A 22,929-nucleotide genomic window follows, 5' to 3' on the forward strand; every position below is an offset into this window, starting at 1 on the left:
AATGCACTGATGGAGGAATTCATGTACCCAAAAAACTGATCACCCATTAATTAGAACAGATTAATTTCCCTTAATGGTAGTGACCGTCGAGAGTACATTTTTGGGGTCACAGAGTCAATACAGCGCTATTTTTATGATGGTTTATTTTTAATGTGGTGATTCTGAAAAGTCGCATCAGTGCCTCCTTTGGAACAAAGAGTTACATAGTTCTGAATGGCCCAGCAGCTCACAGAAATAATAAAGGACAAACAACAGATCATTTAACTTTTGGATAATGAAAAACTTTGTTCTTCCAGAGTATTCATTGTAATGCAGAGTATACATTGCAGTGCACACAACAGAAAATTACTAAGATATCAACCTTGGTGTATATTGCTATAATAGTATTATTTAGAAACCAGGATATGTTGCTCTACTTGTATCAGTTTTTGTTATGTTACAGTGTATCTCACAATTATTTGGTGCACCACCTCAGGTTTTAGAAAGAATTGTCATTTTGGAAGGCTTGGTGTTTATCTATTGGCTTTTAATCAGACTAAGTTGTGCTATTATATCTTGCTACATTCAGTAAACCCAAAATGTATTTTTAGGTCTGTGTGTCTGGCAGTTTCTATGGATGATGGATTCAATCTTATTAGACATTCACTTTGATTTCTTTGATAAATTTTTAATACTTTATGCCCAGAATGGCAAAGGGTAGTTTTCACTGTTTTTTGATGACCAAGCCTGGACTACTAGAACATGCTATCTAAATAAATGAGGCAGCATCAAGATTCTTCAAGGCTAATATATAATCTTTTCAATTTAGTGATGAACTGGAACATTTTTCCAAGCTTATCATGCTTTTGGGTATTCTTTATATCATGGCATGAAAACTTGCATGAGTTTATTTCTTGTAAAATGTGAGTCAGTAGTATCTGAACCCAGCTGAGTTTATGGACTAATTTCCAGCCTTAAAATGTGACAGAAATAATGGAGTATTTTATTTGTTCCATTTGCAGTATTACATCACAAGTCCATCCTGTCTGCCTTTTGCACAGTGAATAGCCTGTGAGAATAAAGAGAAAGGATTTGTCACTTGCAGTCCCCTTTGTTTGGGATTCACAGCATGTTTTAAGGACACCCATTGGGTGTTTGATTTGCAGTATTACATCACTGTCTGCCTTTTGCACAGTGAATATTCACTATTTGCACAGTGAATAGCCTGTGAGAATAAAGAGAAAGGATTTGTCACTTGCAGTCCCCTTTGTTTGGGATTCACAGCATGTTTTAAGGACACCCATTGGGTGTTTGTGGAATGGTGATTTTCATATTTCATATTGTGGCCATTAGCAACCACTGATAAATTTAATCATACCACTCAAAGAATACAAAAAGCTGTACAGAATACTAATAATGTGAATCATGAATTTTTAAGCTCTCAGAGGATGCTCTAAAAAGAAATTGATTAATCACTGTGCTAAAATAATACAACAGCTCTAAATACTTTTACTTGGGCGAACATCATAAGATAGTGGTTTAGTGTCAATACCGGATGGCAATGGTCTCCATAAAGCAGGTCTGGCTCAGTAATGAGCTTGCAGGTATGTTAATTACTTTAGAATTGCTTAGGATTTCTGTAATGTTCATCTTCTGCTTAACTTGGTGCACCTAAACCTGTGTACACACTCGGCACATGAAACCCATTCCTGAATTTGGTGGAGTTTTGGTTAGTTCACTCATCCGTGTTAAGATAACAAAACCAACCCGCTCCGTGAACAAGGCTGGTGTTGAGACATTTCTCCAGATTGTACCACAGTTTTCTTTCTACCTAGGGGGCAAAGAGTAGCATTTCACATGTTGGTACAAAGGGTTGTGTGGAGTTTTAGAAGGTACAGCATTAGGAACCAAGGCATGTCCTCCAGAAATCCTGGTGTTGCAGCCAGTGGACCCAGAAACACAAGCATGCTTTTGCAGCCCAGCCTTTGTCATGAAAGCTACTCCATCACTCAAGTAAATCTTGAGCCATCTTGCTGTGGAAAACTGTCAATTTATTGATTTTTCTAGTTCTCCCTTTTTTTTCACACTTCCACCCTGCAAAAAATATGCAGTAGAGAAAATGGTAGCAAAGCAATTGGTAATTCTTTATGACAAATTGCAACAGTAGAAGCAGCAGGATGCACGAGATGCTTACTAGGACTACAGGTTAAAAATAAACGTCATATATGAGCATAATATTTAAGGGTTCAAAACATAATAAGGTTAACATAATAAGTGGCACTAAACATATTTAAAGAACTAAAGGATAAAAGTAAAATAAATATTGTAGCATCTTAATCAAAATTGCATTTCACAGCAAACAGGGGGTAGAACTGTTACGTCTGATTGGTTCCATTTGCTGTTAATGTTCAGCTCTCATGCACTGGGTTTTCTGCCCTGAAAGAAAAATATGAGCTCTCTAGAATAATCCAGCTTTTCATTCTATTTTGCAGCCTTGTCTAAGCAGATGAATCTGATAATTCCTTAAATGGGAAATTTGCCAGCTGAGAGAAACCTAGAGGGCAACAAATGGGCAGTGATGACAGAATGTCTTGAATGCTGAGAATGTTGTTTTGATTCTATGCAGTTTAAAAATATATTTGTCTAGTGGAAGGTAAAATTCTACACAGACAGATAACACAGGAGATTTCTGAGGCATTATACACATACATACACACATGCACACAGTATTTGTTTGGATTATTTTTTTTTTTTCTGTAGGCTTAACCCAGATAAATTAAATTACAAAAGCTCTCAAAAAAAAAAAAAGAAAAAAGGAGGGGGTGGGGAGGAGGCAGGGCACAAAGCAGTGAAATCAAAGCAGCTCTGCCTTAAGGCTGCAGAGATTTCCTTATCTTATCCTGCTGTTTCTAGGCATTGCAAAACATATGGCTCACCTTTAGGGGCAGTCCCCAAACAGTGGGAGATGTTGCATCCCATCTGTGCTGCAGCAACTGGAGGTGCAATAACGAGGTGAATTGAGGACGACAAGATTACTGTGTTTAAACTCATTGCTGGTTTACTGAGGTGGTGGTGGGGGAAGGGTGGTGGGGTGCATTTAGTTTGGGTGAGTTTTTTTACCTACCCTGTGGATGTGCCTTACAAGTCTGAACACAGGTTCTGCTGGAGGAAAATTGTTTTGTGGAAACTTGGTAGCCTGAATCAGGAGTAAAAATTTCAGGATCTTAGATAATGGGAAAAGCAAAGAAAGGAAGAAAAGCTAAGCATGAAAGCATTTCTCTGTCTCCCACACTTTATTCTGTCAGCAGCTGAACTGGCTGAATAGGCTCCTGTCCCCCACTGTTCAAAACTGTTCAGTGTTGCTCCCACGAGATTTGGTTGATCATGTAGTCACTCTCTAACCTGATTCGTTCACTATAATCTAGCTTAGTTTGAACACTTTTTAACGTTAACTCTCTGAACTCTTTAATAAGAATCTTTTGGACATGAGCAGTTATTCCAGAGACAGAGGGGCAGCCATGTTCAGCAGGAATGTAAGGGGAGAGTGATTACAAGGAACGAGGGAATAATGATACACCAGTGAAGCTTCACTCAGAACAAGAAGCATAATGACAGACTGAAACTGCACACTCCAGTGGATAGAATGGAGAATATAGTTGGACTTACCCTGATGAAAATTAACATTTTCATACCTGTCCCCCAAAATTACTAAGTCAAGCTTCTAAGCTTATGCTGCAGAGTTTTCCTAAATAATTTCAAAGGCCAGGGCAAAAAGAGTCTTAACACCTTTGCATCTCACTAAAACACTTTAATGTAAACAAAATCTGTAAACTGAGATGCAAAAGGTCTCCTAATGATTTTTTTTTTTTTTTTGCTTCTATCATTGCTATAATTATTCTTTTGCTTCAATGAGTCTTTTGCTATTAGGTCCTTCTTTTCCTTCTAATGTAATACAAGAAAACCACTTATTATAATGAAGACTGAATATTTATACCCAGCTTTAGGCATCAGCATCCATATACATAAATTGGAATCAAAGTTAAGTGGTATGAACATCCCTGACATGTTCTGTCATGATAGAAAAAGGATCTTTTTCATTTATTACAGCAAATAAAACTAGCTATCTTCCTGTGCAAATACTTGTTCTCATTTTTCATTGTTCTCAATTTGCAGAAGGAGGGTTTAGCTTGCAAGATGAAAAGACTGACAGGTTTCCAGAACGGCAGGCTTACTTCCCTTTTGTTTTGAAGTCAATGGCAGTTGTACTTCTGAGACCCTGGGAAAAATCACCTTTTAATGCTGACTAAAAGTAGCATCACATACTATGTGCATAAAGTTCAGTGATATAAATGTACATGAAGGTGTAGTACTGTATTAGGGCATGCATGATATACACAAATATGAATAGTCTGCATTGCAATTTGAATTATTGTCCTGATCTGTATGACTTTCAGGTGTTCCTTATTTATTAGTTAGCATTTCAAAAAACAGACCTACTATTCATTGAACAGACCTAAATGTATTTATTTAATAACATTAGTGCACAGGTAAGCATTAAATGCTGTGGGATACTTTACCTTGATGGAGGTAATGAGAGCTTTTTCCCCTTTCCACTTTTGAGCTCCTTGTAAGGTCCTTGCAAGTTTTCAAGAAATCACGTTTGCAGCAACAGGATCAGTGCCTTTGGACCCTGATGCTGGACTAGCAAGGCTGAGGAACCTTCAGGGAGAAGGAAAGCAACTTATCTTCGCAGCTTTCTGCATTTCAAAAGTCCTTCTCCCTCCTCAACAAGTTTAACTAATTAGTTGAATTTTCAGAATTTGGTGTGGTTTTGTTTTGTTGTGTGATTTGATATTATTAGAGTTCTGAAACTTGATGCAGATTATTTTCATCGTAGCTTTGGAAAATACTTGAGAAACTTTACTCTATGTGAACATACCATGAAGTAGAACAATGTATTGGCTGAATGGCTTGGATAACCAGTTGCTAATACTGAGATACTGAGTATGCTTCCTCTGTGTCCCTTCAATGAAGTAGTCTAAAGAATCATTGTAAATCTGTGAGCTTCATTAGCTAAATACCTCTTGAAGCAGATAGAAAATTGAAATCAAAGAAACCAAAGATGAATAGATAATACAATTTATGGTGTCAGAATTGCATTAAAGCACAGAACTTAGGAATATTGAGAGATAATATTTTGTTGAAGTCATTAAAGGGATTTATCCTAATCTTTTTACATAAACAAACTTTTCTAACATGTATATTGGTCAAATTTGTCATATATGCTATCAAAATAGGTGAATTTTGTCTCAGTGTAGAGATGTGGATACCCATTTACTCCTGTATGGCGTATAATGATAAGACAGCTACTGTCAACCATCAGATTAATCAGAGTAACAAACCAGCATTTATCTAAGTTATTTCCTCTAACATGCAGGTGGTAATTTTGAAGGGTTTTTTTCCCTTCTGCTGCTGACTCTTAAAATGTTTTAATAAAAAGTTTCAATGTGTTTAAATTACCTGTGTTACTGACCAAGTCCAAGGGCTGGGCTCCTCAGACCAGTGCTCTTTACCACCACGTCTGTATGATGTTCATTAACCCGTTACTTCATCCACATCTTTTGAAATGCTCAGTTTTTTTCACAGCCATGTTTCCTGCAGATGATTTCATATTTCTGCCGTTTTTTTATTTAGTGTATTTCTCTAGCCAGTATTCTCAGCTGCATTTTTCATATCCAGACAGTATAAACTATTAATCTGTCCTGCATTTTAATTTGGGATATATTAAAATTCACATACATACCACTAAACTGTAATTTAATTTAATATAAATAGTTTTTACTCCTATATCTCCACAATGATTTAGGTAAAAGGAAAAGGTAATGTTGAAAGAGAATCTGCAGTGTAATAAAAGCATTCTGTATCTTTAATAATCAGTCTTAGCTTTGTTATAGTTGCTTAACTAGCACAAGCTTTATATGATCAGAAGGAATGCCTCACATTTGGTATCTGTAAGACCTTGGATCTGTCTGGATTCAATATTCAAGTTAGTGCCCTGGTGTTTTTTATTAAACTCCTTGTTTTCTATGTAAATAGCACAAGAATCATGTGTAATTTTAGTGTGGAGAGATTCTTACTGTAGGATCCTATAATAATTCATGACTTTAAAAGGTCCAACACCCAGGTGAAAGCAGGGCCAGCTTTAGTTATGGCTCTTCTAGGTCTGATCAAGTCAGGAGTCCAAAAATAGGGACTGCACAGAAATTGTCTTTCAATAAAATTCATTATCTTTCCAATTCTAAAGACAGTAATTACTGAATATAAAAATAATTTTTCAAGTGCATATTACAAGGGGTGCTCCTTTTGTAGATCAGTGTGTTAGGTCACTTCTGCCATGCTTTTTTTAAAAAAAAAAAAAGACAGTTATTTGCACTCCTAAAACGCTCTGCATTTCTGCCTTTGACTGCTGAACATGGCACATCCTTCCAAGTGTACACTTCCTACCATACAAAGTATGGATGTTAGTGGACTGTGGCTCCAGCTGTTTTGTTCTTAGATGATTCCTCTTTTCCCCAAACTCTTTTTTACTGCCTCTACTAAAAGACCTTGAGAATTCAGTGCAGCTATTTAAATATAAAGCTGCTGTACATTTGCCCCTGATTTACAGGGAAGAATGTGTATATATGATAATTCTGACAGTGCTTTAAAGAGATACTATTTACCTCAAGAATTTAAAAATTGTCTCAAGAGTTAGTACCCAGGAAATTCAGCTTCACTGGCAGCGTAGCAAGTTTCTTCATAAAGCACACAAATTAAAGCAATGTTTCATTCTTTGCCTGGCAAAGACAGTTTCCTAGTTAGGAAATTCAGAACCATGATCTGTTTTATTAAAGATGACTAAAACCAGGAGAATTTGGTTTTTTACGTTTTTTACTGCAGAGTGTTCTTTTGATTAGATCTGATGTTTGCTCTGCTCAGTACCACTGCATTTCAAAGGAGTATGTGTTAACAGGAGTGTGAAATTCTGCATTTCATGTGGAAGTGTGACTGACAAGTGTTGAGGTTCGTATGGTTTGGGGCAACCCTTGCTCAGGATACAGTCTGCCCTTTGTGGGAGCGGGAAATACACTAAACAGAGAGGATGAGGCTGGGAGGGAAGGGGTTGTCTTTGAATGACAGACAAGTTGACTGGCTGATGTGCAAGTGTCAGCGTCTCTGGGATGAGTTTTCCAGTTTCAGGCCGGAGGGAAGGAGTGGGTGGAGAGTTCATGTGAAACCGAGATTTCTGCTCTGGGGTTCACATGAAGAAATCTCAAGTAGCTCAGTATTTAATAACCTTCTTAGTGCTTTACCAGGTGGTGTAAAGACCTGTAATTGCAGTTTTGAAAATCAAGTAATGTCCAAGTAGCTGCTGTTCTTTCTGGCCTTGTTCTGAGGTCGGTGCTGCTCCCAAGAACTGCTGGCTGTACCTCATCCTGCTGCTGCTGCTTGATTCACCAGCTAAGTCAGTTTACATCACTGAATATATTTTACTTATCTATTTCATTGTTAAAAATTCAAGTATAGCTTTTCTATTCACTCTGAATTCAGACTGATGTCCATGAGTTAACTAACTTGTGGTATTACTTTTAAGAGAATTTTTGTATGTTGGCTTTACTACAAGCACATTGTTTAGGCTCATGTGGAGTACAAGTACAAGTTTCTTGTTTTATTGTTTTTCAGCATAAGTATTTTCTGTGTCCACGATGAGAATATCCAGAGGAAATAAACAATGAAACAATGCTACTACTCTAGCTGGATCCTGTGATTCCAAGCCAGAATGTGGATTATTGACCACAGTAAAATGGATCTAGAAGAAGGGCACCTTTTAAAACCCTCTTTCTTACTGGACATTACCAGCTTTGTCACTTTTTGTTTCCTGTCCCACAACTTCTTAGAAAGGAAGCACAAGCATATAATGTCCTAGAGTAATTTTTAAAATAATTTCAAAGAATTTGATGAGAATTTAGCATTTTTACAGTTACTTCATTTCCACAGTGTGGCACAATTTGGAAGACCTTGGTTCCCTATGATTTCAGCCTCTGCAGAGGTCCACTTATTGAAATCTGTCTGGAATTAAAAGTCATGGGGATAAAATGGATTTCAGTACAACATTACAAAATTCTGCCCAAGAAATTAAATAAATGGTTTTTGTACGTTTATGAGAATTCTCTAGCAGCTTGCAAAATGTATAGATTTGTGGCAGTGTGATGCTCAGTTCATGTTTATTCAGTATAACTCTAGACAGCTTTAAAATGTCTTCTGTCACCTATTGTTCAGAAAGATGTACAAGAAGTAAGTAGTATGAAGAAATTTTAGCTTGACAGCTGTAGTTGTGCTATCCTCAGGGGGATATGCTGAAAATTGTCCACTTATGCAAACTTCTCTTGAAACTTCAGAATGGCTGGAAAACTTCCAAAAGTCTTTTCAGTATTTTTGTGTTTCCCTATTATTTTTGGCATCGTATAGTTCCATAATGCATACATTGAATTTTCATTTTCTGCCTGATAGCTCCAGCATTTTATACTTAGGGGGCTAATTAAACAAATAACATTGGTCAGTACTGGGAAGAGATGAGTGAGTTATATGTCTGCTTCTCTCCCCATTCTTAACACTGGTTTTTCCTTTGCAAAAATGTACCCGATAAAGCACAAACCAGAATGTGGGCTTGAGAGATATTATTAGTAGAATGGGTCCACAGTGCCAGTGATTCAGTCATCTGTCAGCCTGATAAATGGATTAGTGTAAGAGGTGTTCCAGTGGGGAAATGAAGCCCATAGGGCTTCCAGCTAATTATATTTAAGTTGTTTAGTACTGCTGGGAAGCAGCATCCAGGCAATTACTGAAAGCTTTGATGCAGTGTGCACTATTAGAGTGTGGGTTCAGAAACTCATTACCCTTTCGTGCTTGTGTTGGATGGATTCTAGGAAACTGACATGAAACAGAGAGCAGGAATCAATAACTAGAACGGCATTTTAGTTTGCTTCTGATCCATTTCCTGATTCAGCAACTTCTTGCCTAGAGCATTTCATACAATTGCTATAATGTAAGGGGGAAAATGTGACTTAAATATATTAACTACCACCTATATATACATCTTGTTACAGTCATGTGTAGCTGAGGTTCCATCCAAAATGAAGTTTCAAAAGGTCTTTTAGGGACAAGCTGCTCCTCTAACGCCATGCCACATGTCCAGAGCGCCTGCCATCTCTGCTTCTCCAAAGCTGATTGCAGTAATTTCTCCTAAAGCCTGACCTTGCAGTGTTTATTGATGCCTCTGCAACATCAAGATTGTATTACCATGGTGCCCATGGTATCCCACCTTCAAAATCTCTTAGAAACTACAGCTAACCCCAAACAAAGCTGATTATATTGGCTACACGTATTAAACCTTGTTTAAGAGAATTGTACTGGCTCTGTCTTTGCTGTGGGCTGCAATACACGTTACTGATGCACCTTGGGAAAACTCTACAAGCTTTGGATCATTCAGACATGGGAAACAGCAAATCCTTTCACTGCAGTGCTCTGCAGCTGGGCACCTCCAAGGTGTGCATGCTGAAAGCAGTGCAGTATTTGTGCAGCTGGGGCCAAAGACTTGAAAGTTCATTACTTACGTTAGGCTGATTGATCTAGTCAGGGCAAAAGTTACATGAATTAATCAAAATTGTGTGGTTTTCTTTTTAAGCTTGCACTCACTTTTAAATCCAGTAATGGTGACTGCTTGGGCAGTGCAGAGGAGGCTGCATTTCTTCTTTCCTGTTTCTTCCTCTGTGCTTTTGCCTTAAGTAGAGCTAAATAGGCAAATAAGAGTATTACAGTTCAATGCTTCTGAAAGGGATAATTCTTTCTCACCTACCTGCACTATCACAAAATTAATAATTAAACTCCTTTCTTTATGTTTCATCACAACAGTCCTAGACTGTGGGTTTTGTTTCACGTTTAAAAAGTTCAGCAGAAATCTCATGAATTGCTGTCAAGAGAAAAGTTTGGGGGTCTGTTTTTTTTTAAACCTGGACTTGTTAATTAGAAAAATGGCATTTGGTTTGCCTGAGGGTTGGTAAAATAAATCTTGTTCTATTTGATATCTTTCTGATAAAAAGAGTATCAGAATTGCTGTGTTGTCGGCCACAGCACCCATGAATCTGTCCACATACTGCAAAAAGTCCTCTTACAGTAGTAAGCATTTCCAGTCTTGGTACCAGGTTTGGTTACTGACAGCTAAGCTTTTCATAAATCCATTATTATCACTGAAAGTTCTAGCCTATTAAATAATGGTAGATAACTCATGTATCTCCTGTGAAACTATTACATATGGTAGAGAAAATATCTTCCACACTCAAATACACAGCTGAAGCAGAAAAAAGCTAAAGCTGTCCAAGTGTCTGTGCAGGCAAAGTGCTGACAGTGGTACATGATTTTGAGAATTGATGCTGTCAGTTCCAGTCTGGCTCCAAGACTGGTTGGATTGAATCACTGCTTGGGCTGCTAAGAGTTAATTTGTCTTGGGAGGGACCTGTGTAAAAGGGGTAGTATAACATAGCCAAGTTAACCAGACAGTGCTTCTGAAATTCTTAAATTCATGATGTCCACTAGCTTTGACAGAGTTATTTAAGATGAAACATGAGAAGAGTTCCCACCTGCTGGTTTGTTTTCCCTTGAGAGACTTGCTTCAAAGGAGCAGCCCAGGCTCTGTGAGTTGCACCTGAGGACAGGCTTTCAAAGCTTAAGTATTTTAAGTTTTTGTGGAAAGATGTGGGTTATTTCTGAGGGTATTTTTGTTGCTTTGGCTTAGATATTACCATGGGAAAGATTTTTTGCACTAGTACTATAATGAATATTTATTTCAGCATTGATTTTCAGATTTTTAACTGACTTGTGCCTTCATCAAATCTGGGCATTCATCTATGGTATATTTAAAAAAAAATATATCTCATAGCTTCCTTTTGAGAAGCAGCTGTGGGGCAGTAATAGATAACTAAGTGTCTACAGCAGGAATTTTTTATAATAGCAAGACATAAACTGGTGTTTATTTACTCTATAAGACCTTAGGGCAAATTCATTAATATTTAGAGATTGTGTGGATTTTTCTGAGCAGAGATTGCAGTTCCAGTGCATAGGTACTAGATGGAAGCACGATAGAGCAACCCAGCATGTTGTGTTGTGCTGGAAATGATGGTCCTGCTTTCTGCTCCGTGTGTCTGCAGTGTTATCCACGATCCTTGTACAGGCTAATTGCTGGTCATGCCCCATGGGAGCCACAGCTGTGATTATTCTGCTGTGATTACATTTATACATTATGTTAATCCATAAAGAAACTAAAACCTCAGCGCATCACCAGGAGTTTGGCAAATGCTGAAATACTCTCGTCACTTACTTGTACACTTTTTAGAAATTGCTTTAGAAAATGCATTTTAGGTTTTTTGTTTGTTTGTTTGTGTTTGTTTGGGTTTTTTGGGGGTTTTTTTTTGGTTTTTTGTTTTTTGTTTTTTTGGTTTTTTTTTTTGAAGGGTTGCAAATCTGTTAGAATCTTCTATGTAGTCATGGTATACTTCCGTATAGTATAGTATAGTACAGTATACTCCACCAGGGATAGTTTGAAAATATTGAAGCTGTTTATCAATTTGAAAGAAAGCAAAATATCCTGCACTAGGTATCCTGCATTTCTTTCCCAGAGAATAATGCAATCCCTGCTTTTGTAATTCAGTGTCTTTTGAAGATGGCCTATTCAGCATTTAAACTTTCCCGTGCCTTTTAAGGCCAGAAGGGAGAGGGATAATAAATTAGTTACCCAGTTAATGTTTTTTTCATTATGAAAGAATTAAGAGGAATATGCTGAAAGAGGATAGTAATAGCAGTAGTTTGGTTTCTCCTCATCTGTATTGTTTAGTAAAAAGAAATGAAATTATTTATCTGAAACTATGCAGAAATAGTACTGAAACAGAAATCAGATTGGAAAAATATTAAGCAGATAAATGTATTTAGAGGAATTGAGTACAATTCACTAGAACATGTTCCAAGATGATGTGACTGATTATTCCAAGTTTAAATCAAGAGTAAAACTGCTGTACTGTTTATGTGCCCTTACCCCAGCCACCTGCCCAGCTGGTAGTTTGAAGTGCCTCCTATAAATTTGGCACCCAGTTTCAGTTTCCTGAAGTCCTTCAGGTGCCTGCAAAAGGAAATCTACACGTGAAGCAGATGGTGAATGCACTGTTTGGTCTGTGGCCCAGAAAGGGCAGCAGCAATTTCAGCCCTCCTTTAAGGAGCATCCCTTCATTGACTTCTCAGTGCAAATGGTGCTGTGCAGTTTGTCCCTGGCACAGGGCTTGTCCTCTGCCCTGCCCTGGCCAGGGCAGGAAAGGCCTCAGTGCTTCTCTTTAAGGTAGGCTGGCACTGGGGACAGTCACAGGGGAGCTGGTGGCTTGTGCATTCATCAGCTGCCCACATGGGAGGTAGTGCCAGGGTTTTCCATGGATTTGCTTCATAGAGGTTGTGTCCAGTGGAGGAGCTGAGGGATAAGGAGATCAGTGGAAGTGTTTGCATAGGTTGACTAATGTGTTTTCAAACATAGTGCAAATTCAAAGTCAAACCTTGTGTACCAGATGTACAGTTAGTAAAAAGGAAGGAATTCTTTTAACTTTTATTTCTGGTTGATATTTAAACATGGTTACATTTCTTGACACTTGGCAGCCCTAGGCGCAGATTAGTAACAGCACCAATGCTAGCTAAATTAAGACATCCAATAACTTTCCTGTCTTTTGCTAAAGGGGTGAAATTTTTAAGCTTGCTCACTGTGACACCAGTGTAGCCTTTAGGCCATAACTTGGTTTTATTCCCTCTTCTGCTTCCTTTGTCCCTTTGCAAGAAGCACCTGTTTGCCCAGAGTGAGGCTGCTGTTGCAGGGAGAGAGCTGTGAGCAGACTGCTGCTCCTGGATGCTAGCTGAGGCAGGGAGCTGCTTGGCTACCCCACTGAAATATCCCACTAAGAAGGTTTTTCTGCCCAGAAAGCTTACTGTCCACAGGGACAGGACTGGCAAGTAGTTAATAATGTGAAGCACTGTGTTTATTGCTCCATGCACAGGTTCAGAGAGCATAATTTGTATTGTCTGCCTTCAGTCATCTGACTGATGGCCCAAGTGACCCCCATGAGGAGAGCTCCTGCTACCACTCTCCTGTGACTGAGTCCTTTCGGCTCATGGGGGACAGGTTGAGCTTCCTAAATTAGAAGTCAGAGTATTATTCCAGCAGAATTTAGTCCATCTGTCTCTGGAAGGATGGCAGTAGTTGTGTGGCTCCAAGTGGCTTGCACACACACTGCCTCTCTCACTATATGTGTGTATGTATGCACATGTATGTCACTAAATATTTGCTGGCACCAGCAGCTCAGCATGCACAGTGCTCATCACCACCCAGTGCTTTAATTACAAAACCAGACAATTGGTTTGATCATAATTATTTAATTTATGAGCAGGAAAGGATGGCTGCAGCACCTAATACCCCTTTCTCTGTATTGCAGACTTGGTCAATCTGTATAAAACAGAGTAACTTTTGTACGACTGCAGAATGTCTTGAGTTTTCAAAAAATTTCACCTTTTGGGAAAGTTCCACTAAAGCTTGGCATCAACAAATGGAGAATCTCTGCATTCTCCTTTGGATAGTTGCACTAATGGTTAATCACAGGTGATGGAAAGTATGTGCTTTATTTCTCATTTGAATTTTTGTCAACTTCCAGATGCTGATTTGTTTTCTGCAAACTCTTTGCTAGATTAACAAGCCAGTTGGTACTTAGTATGTTCTCCCAGTGAAAATACTTAGGTGCTGTAATTAGGTCGTCTGATTGTTTGGTTTTTTTGGTTTTTTTTTAATATATATAAACTATACCAGTGGAACGCTCCAGATATTTCATATTAAAGTACTTTCTACACTGCTCTAATCACTTTTGCAGCTGTATTCTGTGATCTCTGGTGGTGGATTATTTTTCAATTTCTTTATAAATTGTGAAGACCTTATCCTCCTGTAAGTAATTATAGGTTGTAATGCTAATATTACAAATGAATGTTTAAAGGAACATTTTTGTCTTTGCCTACTGTTTATTTCAAATCTCATATTAGTATTTACTTCTTTATGAAATTGAATTTGAAGAAACTCTCATTGTTGAGTAAAACGTTGTGGGTAGGGCCATATGATACCATATGATTTTTGCAATCATCAATACCTGTATGTTCTCACCCAGTCATAAGGGAAATATATGTAACTTTTAAGCTTCACTGATGCTTACAGGTAATAAAATTATATTAATCATATCTTTTCACCTCTAATATATCTATTTCACTTTATTTTTCACTTTTTTAGTAGAGAGCTGGTATTTGCCAAAGACTTGTCTTGCAAGGTAACCAAAGCTGGCCTTACAAAGGATGTGATTAGCTCTTCCAGCCTGTGTTACCAGTGCTGCCTGCACTGCTGCCTCCTGCCTCTCCAGCATTGTGGCAAGATGAATAGCCTTTGAGTGATTCTGTCACTGATAGAAGCCACCCGTGGTCCAGTTCATAAGATTTGTAAGCAGAACAAATGGAAACATGACCCAACCAGTTTATGAGTATAATTACGACAGAAAGCATTAATAGAATTTCTTCAATAACCCTGATTCATCCACGGTGTTACAGTAGGACTGTCTGGTATTCTACAGGTCCTTTAAACTTCATGAATCTTGCAGAAGCCTTCATTCCAGATGAGCCAGATATTTCCCTGGTATTTGACGTGAGAGCAGCCTCAGTATTACTGTTGCATAGCATAATGTAGCAGTATTGAATAGAGATAATTTTAGTATAATAATGCTCTTAACAATTTTCCCATAAGACATGGGAAATGCTCTAATTGTTGCTTGGATTTTTAGGTTTTATATTTACACACAGTTATGCTTCTTGAGTATATTGTATTTTGCATAAATGTAACATGCTTCGCAGGAAAAATGAGATGGGAGACAAGTTGTTGATGCTGCAACCCTGGCAGTGCTCAAGGCCAGGTTGGGTGGGGCTTTGAACAACCTGGTCTAGTGGGAGGTGTTCCTGCCCATGGCAGGAGGGTTGGAACAAGGTAATCCTTAAGTCTCTTCAAGCCCCAACCAGTTGATTCTATAATTTAAAAAAAAAAAAAAAAAAAAAAAAAAAAAAAAAAAAAAGAGAGAGAGAGAGAGATGTGAGAACAGTCAACTCAGAATGCCATCTGAGAATTAGGTGGTTAAGTTAGATATATAGCCATATAGATGGAGATTTATATGCATTCAGTAGACTAACTCGGAAAAACTGTGGATGTCCAGTTGATGTATTGCTAATAGTTTGGGATGCTTCAGTAGGCAAGTGTTGTCCCTTGTGTGGTCATTCACCTCTCATTAGGATAGATGTAACTCTTTCTGAAGTGAGTAGTTGCCTTTGGTTAGATGGTGTATTTATGTCACAATGGAGTAAATGAGAACATGTTGTAGTGCTGCAGACTGAGAATTAGAACTGCATTTATGAAAGCTTTTCCTGATGATGTGTTTGAATATGTTATCTATTAAATTGATTTTATCATAAAATGATACTTAATGTATAGTTGTTGTGGTTTAACTTTAGCTGGTAACTAAGTACTACACAGCCACTCACTCCACTCCCCTACTCACTCCAGTGGGATGGGGAGGAAAAAAGTAAAACCCATGTGTAGAGATAAGTTTAATAATGGAAATAAGTAATTAACAAGTAAAATATAATATTAATTATAATATTATTAAAGATAATAGTGATTAGAAGGGAGATAACAAACCAAGACAGAGAAATAAAGTCCAAAAAGGACAAGTGGTGCACAGTACAACTGCTCACCACCTGCTGACGGCTGCTCAGCCCAGCCCTTGCAGCCAGCTCCCCCCAGTTCATATACTGGCTGTGACATCATATGGCATGGATTGGCCAGACCATGACAGCTATCCCAGCCATGCTCCCACCAGCTTCTTGGGTACCTGCTCACTGGCAGAGCATGGGAAACTGAAAATGCCTGACTCAGTGTGAGCACTGTTCACCTACAGCTAAAGCGTCACTGTGTTACTAACATTACTGTAATACTGAATCCAAAATACAGCACTGTACCAGTTGCTAGGAAGAAAATGAGCTCTATCCCAGACAAAACCAGGACAATAGTTTTAAAAGCTGTCAGACGTTTGTTTGGAAGAGGATAATGAAGTTTAAAAGTCTCCGGTGACTTCTCATTTCACTTTACAGCATTTAATTATTAAATTATGTAGACAAAAATTGAGCATAAGACTTAAGGCTTGAAACAGAAGAATAAGAAACCAGTCAATATACATGGTGCTCAAATGGCAAAGGCAATAAGAAATCAGGCTTTACTCATCATGCTTGTTGGCAGGCTTGGAAAAGTCTCCAGATAGATTTATTATTGCAGATGAATGCCTGGCTGTCTTTCATGTTTGATTTCCATAAATGCTTGCCTTCAGCTTTGCCCCAAAAACATTCAAGAAGGTGACTTACTTTGCCTACTTATTTCTTGCACAGAGGTGATGCTCAGTCAGTTTCCCACTGGAGGCTCTCTGAGGGAGCATTTTGTGTGTCCTGCCATTCTGAGGCAGCGCACTGCCATTCCAGTCCTGTGCTCAGCAGTGGCTCTGGGTGGATTCCTTGCTTTTGTTATACTTGACCAGAGAGGCTGAAAATTGTTGAGTCAAGCTCATGGTATATTAGGATCCTTCCAAGCTCCTGAAAAAGTACATGACTTTCCAAATTGCTCAAATACTGTGTGTCACAGGGGATTGCCCTCACCTTTCTAATTCTTTTGGTGATGGGTGTTGGGTTTTTTCCCCTTACAGTTTAGCTAAAGCTCTTAATCTGGGAGCTCAGACCTTGGTGAATGGCAAAACCAAAGGGAGTCAAGTGCTTTTGTTTTGCTGAGGTGATGCACACTGGTTTGATGGGTACCTCTGTCTCTCATTGCAGCCCCCTCATCTGTCAGATGCAGTGATCTCCATGGTAACTCAAACCCCCAGACTCTTGACAGCAGCCTGTGAGGAGCAGCATTCAGCAGCTCAAGGGTCTCACGACCAGGTAAGCCAAAAGGAATCGCCAAATAAGAGCTCACCTCTGGTGTGCCACTTCATGTTCTGTCGGGTTTTTCCTTGGTGAAGTCACCCAGGCAGTCAGGCCCTGTGCACATAGGTGATGATGACTCCTACCAGTGTTGTCACTTAAGGCTGTGGCAGTCCAGCTCTCTTGAGCAGAGGCATTCGACAAAAAGTCTGCATTTGTTCAGGGTTGTTTTTTAAGATTCAGATTGAAGAAGCAAAACAAAGGAGTACTGTACAATTCTTCTAAGTGGCTTTGGTCTTAAGTAATTGCTGTAGTAGGAAATAACCCCAAAACGCTTGAACAGTAAGGTCTGTCATGCCACTGTACCTACTCCACCATCAGTACTGCCCAAGCTGTAACTTCAGGCCTGAGTAATCTTATTTTCCTACAGTGGATCAGAGACAGCTTCTTGTTCATGTAACATTCATTGGTTCTCTGGAGCATTTTCCAATTGCTCCTGTGCTCTTTCCACATGAGTTTCTGTGCTAATAGCAGCATGTGGGGCCTTCTGGTTAACATCTTAAGAAGGTACAGAAATCTTCCTCTTTTTTTTGTGAATAATGGAGAAAGAACAAGATGTTTGCCATTTTGGGAAAACAGTGCAGTCACTATATAGCTATATTCACTTCTCCAGTACTGCTAGTGCTGTGGGCTAGGGTAGTATCACTGGTCTTAAGCACTTACATGTGTGGGAAGTTGATTACTCCCTTTTGTTGTCAGGCTTCACTGTCATTTGTATTGAGTTGTTTCTGTGCCATTAAGATTGTATGTATTTTGTAAGTCTGTGGCTTCTGTGTACTATTTTCTGGTGTTACCTGCATTGTTTCTTGCTTGCTACATAAGCCCTCTTGGCTGTAATACACTGTCCCCATCATACAGAGAAATCCATATTATTCTGGATAACAATTCTGCTACCTTTACTGACCAGTTTGACAATTTTTGTGCCATTACTGCCATCAACAGTATTTACTTCTGTATCATTGCTGATACCCTTAAATAGTGTTGAGTAAGTACTGGATGATTTTGTTGGAGGAATGTAGAGCACTTTTGCAATTGTTATTTCCTGGTAACAGCTACTTTTTCGTATGTATGTCTTAATCACTTTTGATGATACTGACAATAATTTCTTACTCTAAGTTTTGTGTGGTTCTAAGGTAAATGCCATTCAAAAGTCTGTGTGTTTCATTTGTGGAATAACATCTGCTGACCAGAGTTTGTAATTTTATCAGATGATTAAATAAAATTCTATGTTTAGCAAATTTCTGTATAATGGCATTGACTAGCATCAGTTTTGTTCATGTAATTTCCCAGTGAATTTGTCCTTTGTAAGTTCAGTGTTTATTTTGCCTGAGACTAGTAATGGCACAGAGCTGTGTAATTACTCTGATCATACTGCTTACCATCCTCAACCATTAGCAGAAAATGCTAGCAGTCTTACTGAACTTCTCTGGTGCTCCAAAATTTATTGAAAATTAGCATCATTGAAATGATCCTCTCACAAACATTTTGAAGACTCTTAAGGCACAAACTATTGCAGTGTACTAATTTAAACTTGTCTTTTAACATTCTTTTTGGTTACTAAAAGCCTCCTTATCCCTAAAAATGCTTTTCTTCTTCTTAGAAGAAAGTGTATGTTGCTTGTTTGGGTTTTATTGTATAGCAAGTTTGTATTCCCTTAAAACATGAATCCCAAATTGGAGATCTTGTGCTGTTTCAATTTAGCCAGATTTTCCTATTAGAATTAAATTCATTGGGTTTTCAAGTGTAATCTGTATTTCAAGCTAATTACACCCTTAACCCAGAATGGGAGTATGATTTTTTTTGCCACAGGTTGCCTTTTTTGGGCTGTTTAATCATTACCTTTGGTCCCTGGTGGCAGTGGGGTAGGTGAGAACTCTGCACATTTTTACCCTTGTACTTTCTCCCAAGTGCAAATTTTTTCCCTAGTTTACTAGGCTAATGAAGTTCCATGCTTGCTATTAACTAAACTGTTTCAAATACCAAAATTGTAATTACACTCTGGGCCTGTGCATTGAATATGTATTCTAGCAATTAAATTTGGGAATGCCTGATGAGTTACTATTGAGTGCATGGCATTTCCAGCTTACTTCTTTCAGATGAATGAGATTCACAGTTCTTTTTGTGTTTCACAAACACATACTTAAGCAGATCATCCAGTTCTGTGATACAGTTTCATGGTTTGCTTTACCTCAAATTACAAGAGTATATCCTTCTGGGCTCTGCTAGCATGTTGTCTATATGAGTTCAAGGCCTTGACGTCCTGAATTATCAGTAATTTTGGGGAATAATGGTGCTAATAATGTAGAATACCATCTTCTATACTTTTGTCTGGCTCTTAGTGGAGATGTCCCCCAGCAGTCAGAATGATAGCTATTGGTAACTGTTGTTGGTGTGATGGGTGTGACAGTGGTAAGGGGTCAGCTTTATCCGGATCATGTGGGATATGTTGTACGAATGCACAGGGAGTGACAGTATTTTGACTAGAAAAACCTTATAAATAGCAAAATAAAGCAAAGAGATGAGGCAAAATTAGATGTCAAAAAATGAAATGTTGGGGAAGTTCAGTTGAAAAAGTAGGAAAAGAAGGTGTATGCACATGATACCTAGGAAGAAACAGGTCATTCTTTTTTCCTAGTTTTATGTTTCTTATATGAATTAGCTACTATGAGTTTACGAATAAAAAGGATAGGATGTAGTGGAAGGTACTTCAAAAGTATCAGCATATCAACAGATTTCTGTTGTTCAAAGAGCTTGGAATAAGTGCAGTTTAGGAATGTCACAAATGAAATGGGGTAGTGCAAGTTGTAACTGTTGGTAGAAGTGCAGAGGCACAAATTAATATAAGATTTTTTTTTTTTTTTAAGTTTCCAGAACAGTATTTTTTCAGAAGCATTCATTTGGTGTGATTGAGAAGAACATTCCATTATCCATAAGTTAGCACCAACATACTTTATTTGGAGGATATACATATCTTCTTTTTACATAAAAACAAACTTTCAAAGCAAAATTTTTATACAAATTTCTTTGTATAAAACTGCATTATATACAAAGAAATTAAGAGAAACTATAAAGAAAAAGTTTGCTTGCAAATGCATGATTTGGAAAAGAACCATAATACCCCATTCATACTGTTCCATAACAGCTTCTATAATTCTTTTTACAGTTACTAATTTTTAATGATTTTTTTTCAATTTATTTAGAGCTTCATGAGTGATACTGCACAGGCACAGGGTGCAGAGACTTTCTGTACATTAACTAAAGTTACTGTTGGCACCTGATCCCACCAAATAATTTTATTGGTCAGTTAGATTTACGGGCTAGAAAATCAAACTGCTTTTAAACAATATCCTTCATAATTCTGAGGTTTAATTAATAAACTCTGTATTGATTTTGTTTTCTAGCAATATTTTTCAAGTGCTGCCATCAAATAATATTGCACCTGAGGGTGTACACATGAACTATTCATAGAGTGGTTATTCTTAAAAGTCTAATGGCATCATAACTGTTCACTGAATATAGTTAACTGCTGTAATAATAGTTTTTAAATAAGCATATGATCATGAACATTCTTTAAATTTGAAGCTGTTTCATGGCTGAAGTAGAGTTTTATTTCTATATTCCCTGGTATTTCTCTTGCTACTTGGTGAATCATGGTTAACTGAACTCTGATTTTATTAATGAAATAATTATTAGTACTTTATGGGCTGTCAAAAGACAGTAAATGTAGCTAGAACATGGATCCATGTATATTACGTTGTGGTAGAGAGATGAAACTACTATTCCAGTCACGGCTAACTTCTGAAATACTTGCTTTGAGCCTTTCTCTTCCGCAATACAGTTTTAAACTACTGCTAGTGGAATACAATTATTGTGCTGCTTTTTTTTTTTTTAATCTTTTGTCTTTAAAACAGCTATGGTTTCAAGGAATGTTTTCACTGGTAGTAAAGAGGATGCTAGCATTGCAAAATGAGGTGACAAAATGCCTTATCCTTTGCTGTTTAAACTAAGCTGGTGATTATTTAAGGCATAGCTCAGACTCTGTAGGACTGAGCTGTGATAATCCCATACTCTGCTATTTGATTTGTAGAGCACATTATGCTACCACATTCACTGTGCCAGCCAGTTGGAAGTGCTAATAAGAGATGTGCAAAGTGGGAAAAGGCAATTTTTGTTGTAGTCATTAATAAGTGTATATTTAGTTCAGCTGGAGTGCCAGGTGCAGTGAAAGGTTCATACCTATGAGCAAACTCCGTGCCAGAGGAGGGGGAAGTGGAGCTGTGCCTTGCCCAAAACTGCTCCTCTGAGTTTGCCCAGCAAAGACTTCACACAGCTCAGCAATGCATTTTCATCCACCCAAAGTCTGCTTAACTTGTCTGGGCAGAGCTGCAGAAATACGCCTGGGTCAGTGAATTCAGCTCAGGCTGCAGCGCTCTGGGGAAGCTCAGGTGTTTGTGTCTTTGGACAGGCTCTGGGCACACTCTGAGTGTCTAACACGTTCCAGACTCGTGGTGCCTTCTGCAACCTGCCTGTAATGAGGGACTGTGTGAGTTGCGCTTCCCAAACACAGCTAGGACACTTTTCCTCTGAAGACAAACAGGATTTTCTGCTTTTTAAGGGTTGATTCAAACAAAGCTTTTATTTTAAACTGAATTATTTTATCTCATCATGGTGTAGAAGTGGAATTACTATAGGCAGTCTAGTCAAACATGCTCGTGAATAATTTGAATGTCTCATGCAGCCATCTCACATGGAAACAGGACGGGTAATATAATTGTTTTTTCAATAAGTTAATTAAGCCTTCGAGATGTACAGGATCTGTATTTCCATTTACATTTTTGTATGACCTTGTTCCTATCTGAACTGCTTTGATTTAATGGAAGGTAAATGTAATTGATGGATAAGCATGCTGTTACGTGCATAGTACATGCTAAAAATTTGTGCTCAATATACAGATTAACATCAGTTAATTTCAGAAGAAATTCCATCTTCAAGCAGCTTGTGAACATTTTCACCTGGTATTTCCCTGTCTAATCGTCACATTAAATGCTGTAAATGAAGAGAAATAAAACTGTTATTTTTTCTCATAAGTTTACTTAATGTAGTGGTGAAAGTTAGGTGTAGTTCTTCAGTGTAAACTGGAGATATTTCAGGTATAATTAATAGAAATGGATTTGCGAGCATGGTCGTCACTGATACTGTTTTTACTTACTCGCTGAGGTCACAGGTTCACACTTGGCTTTGTAATCCAGCACCTTGGTCCAAGCTTGATTTTTTTCAGAAATGTGAATACAGTGATTAGGAAAGTAGCTGCAATGGCATATTTGGAGAGTGAGTGATCACCACAGAAAAAGCTGAGGTGATGTAAGGTGTCACAGAGCCCACACCTGAGCTGCAAAAGCAAAGCACTCAAGTCCCCTGACTGTTTTAGTGCAAAGTCCATTCCCAGCCAGCTCTTAGTGAAATATCTCAAAATGACCAGGAAGTTCTAACTTTAAAGCATGCAATGAGAGATCAGTCAGTAGCTCTGGTTCAGCTGTCAGGGACAGAGAACTACAGGTAAGGAGCAGAGGCAAACCAGGCAGCTGCAGCACGCCTGATTTTACACCAGTACCACCATTTGTGCAGTAGGTCTCAAAATAGTCTTTTATTGACTTGCCCATAGCCTTTGAATAATCTCTGCTTTGTTCAGACCTTCACATGTGAGATGGCTAGCCAGGGTTGTATAGTGCTGTATCTTCTAATAAATGGTTCTGGAGATTGGGTTAATATGGAGATTGGGCA

The 22,929-nt window shown here is 38.2% G+C and overlaps 1 protein-coding gene across 3 annotated transcripts in view; it reads left to right on the forward strand.

Moving 5' to 3' along the window:
• The window catches only part of TBL1X (transducin beta like 1 X-linked), a 194,124-nt gene that overhangs the window by 88,581 nt on the left and 82,614 nt on the right, over positions 1-22,929 (forward strand). For all 3 annotated transcript variants that reach the window (XM_041416458.1, XM_041416460.1, XM_041416459.1), the window contains one exon: positions 16,999-17,106. The gene's annotated coding sequence lies outside the window, so the exon portion shown is untranslated. The remainder of the gene's footprint in view (positions 1-16,998; positions 17,107-22,929) is intronic.

Source organism: Onychostruthus taczanowskii, unplaced genomic scaffold (assembly GCF_017590055.1).
Source record: "Onychostruthus taczanowskii isolate IOZ18803 unplaced genomic scaffold, ASM1759005v1 scaffold52, whole genome shotgun sequence".
Taxonomy (NCBI): Eukaryota; Metazoa; Chordata; class Aves; order Passeriformes; family Passeridae; genus Onychostruthus; species Onychostruthus taczanowskii.